This window comes from Gossypium hirsutum, chromosome A11 (genome assembly GCF_007990345.1).
Source record: "Gossypium hirsutum isolate 1008001.06 chromosome A11, Gossypium_hirsutum_v2.1, whole genome shotgun sequence".
Taxonomy (NCBI): Eukaryota; Viridiplantae; Streptophyta; class Magnoliopsida; order Malvales; family Malvaceae; genus Gossypium; species Gossypium hirsutum.
Window position 1 is genome coordinate 10,147,543 of NC_053434.1, and position 2,611 is coordinate 10,150,153.

The window sequence follows — 2,611 nt, forward strand, 5'->3', positions numbered from 1 at the left end:
CCTTATCTCTCTGAAGTTGCAGTAGAGCAGGATAAGAACACACGAACCATGTCTCCCTGAAGTTGCAGTGGAACATATTGAAGCTACTTGAAGAAAAGAAGCACCAAGAAGTCGAAGCTCAGCAGGCCCTGGCTAAATTGGCCCATTTATAATCTTTGCTCTATCCTCGTTTCACGACAATGAACAAAGAGGGGCAGCTATAGTGAGCCAAATATGCCCAGGCCCGTTACAAATAAACGATAAACCATAAAATGAATAAAACCATCACAGTCCATTAAATGTTTAAAGTCCAATTACATGACCCAAATCTAAAACCTAAGCCTAATACAACCCAATAGCCCAAAATTCCAACCCATTTATAATAGCCCAATCCTAAGCCCAACAACCCTGGCCCAAGAACACAAGCTAGGGCAGAACCCTAACGGCTTGATTGCGCCGCAGCAAGCCCCAGTCTCCACGCCTCCGTACGGCGCTACCAAGCCCCCACGCCAACTACCTCCGTACCCTCCAGCATAGCCCTATACCCGAGCAGCACCTATACCTGCAAACTCAAAAAGACAACAGACGCAAGAAAATAAAGAAAATTTTTGTATATTTTTATTTCTTCTTCTCTCGGCTGTAAAAGCCTGGGATTTTTCGATTGTAACCCTTCTTTTTTACGCACATTTACACATACAGAAGCAATAGAAAACTAAAAAAAAGTAAGGTGATTTCCTTCTTCGAACCTCTGAGATTATTACATTTTTTTATTTATTTCCTTCGATTTTCTTCTTTTTTTATATTTTAATAAAAAGAAAAAGGGAACATGAGAACCTTACCTCGTTGCTGGGCCGTCGGTCCCCTTTCACTCCGTCTTAATCGGAGTCGGAAGGGAGATCTGTGGCTAAAGTCGGCCACACGCTTTGAAGCCCGGAGCACTGGTCACAGTGTTTTGCGGCGGACTGGTCTTTGAGGGAGAGAGTTGAAGTGCGGCTGATTAAAGGGGTTAGGGTTTGGAGCTTTGAGAATCTGGTAAAAAGGGGGGTTCTTATATCTATAGGGGACGACGTCGTTTGAGGCTTACTACCATAGCCCCAAAACAGCGTCGCACGAGTCCATTCGCCCGACCCGAGCCGGTCTGCTGCCCCGATGACCCGCGTGTTTTTGCGGTGAGGGGTTATTTACAATATCAGTCCCTCCCCTTTCACGCAGCATTGAAATCAGATTATATTCGCATTCCCTTTTCTTTTAATTTATCCCTGCAATTTGTGTGCGTTTACAACCTGGCCCACACTTAAATGCTACGCCGTGAGGACTGGTATATTTCCAATTTAGATCCTCTTGCATTTGCGCACATCGCGTATTGGCCTTTTTTTTTTCATTGGGGTTTTGTTTTTTAAATCATCCCTTTTGTTTTGAATTGATTCCAATTGAATCTTCTTAGCTCATAGCTTTCTTTTCCCGATTACTCTTTTATACATTTTAATCTATTTCGACGATTGCTTCTCTTTTATTGTAAATTTCTTTATACCGTCATCGTATTGTGTGTATTTTATACAAACGTTCTACATATTATTATATATAAGTATCTATATATATACTTTATAATAAATAAACTTGATTCCATGTACATTGCTAATGTCATCTTATTCTCTACTTGTCTTTGAACTTATTCATACATTTTGACATATATTTTTGTTATTATAATTCGTTTTGCATGCCTATTTTACATATTATTTACATGATTATTATGCATATATTAACACACTTATTACTTTAATAGTTTTTTAATTTAAAACACCTTTATTCCTAATTGCTTGTTTATACAATCGTTTTGAAGATTTTTTTTATGTTAACATTTCGTATTTCTTATTTTTCTATATGTATATTTGTACATGCATAACCTCATTTTGTTTTATAAAGTCATCACTTTAAATTCCTTTTTGCATTAAGCTATTTTAATATCTTTATATACCCTCTTGTTTAAATATTAATATATATATGTATACTTGGTATTAAAATCAACTTTATTTCATACACATATTATTAATCTCGTATTATTCTATACATGTAATTTCTTTTATATTTATTCTTATATTATATTACGTAATCCTACATAATACATCCTTTAAATTATTACTATATGTATATATATTTACGTACATAAGTCTTTTTAACATATTTTACTATATATTGTATTGATTTAAAATTTCACATTTAAATACTATTTTGATATACATGTACATATTTTTTTTGTTATGTCCCCTCTTGTACCTTTATTATTCTTTTGCATTAAGTATTATTAAAATTATCATGTACTTTGTCAACTTTTAAATGAATTTGTGTTTAAATTATTTTACATACAATTTAATCCAAACTTTCACTTTCTAATATTTATTTCAATAGTTATATATATTTCTAGTTTTTATTCAAACTCATCAACTTTTATAACATGAGTTTATTAACCTTATACCACTTTGACTTCTAAATCCCATTTTGTTTGCACATGCTTTGTTGGTTGTTTTATATTATAGCATATATATATATATTCCTTGCATGACATTCATCTTATTAGTATGTTAATTACTCTTCATACATGATTCAAATTAGGTTATAATTTCTAGGTTAATTG

The 2,611-nt window shown here is 33.7% G+C and overlaps 1 long non-coding RNA gene across 1 annotated transcript; it reads right to left on the bottom strand.

The window, feature by feature from the left end:
• Positions 1 to 252: 252 nt before the first annotated feature.
• On the bottom strand, positions 253 to 1,315 carry LOC107922933 (uncharacterized). Its single transcript, XR_001691467.2, has 2 exons — positions 819 to 1,315; positions 253 to 541 (listed from the first exon to the last, which is right to left on the bottom strand). It is a non-coding gene; the product is annotated as an uncharacterized lncRNA (long non-coding RNA).
• Between the last annotated feature and the right edge of the window lie 1,296 nt (positions 1,316 to 2,611).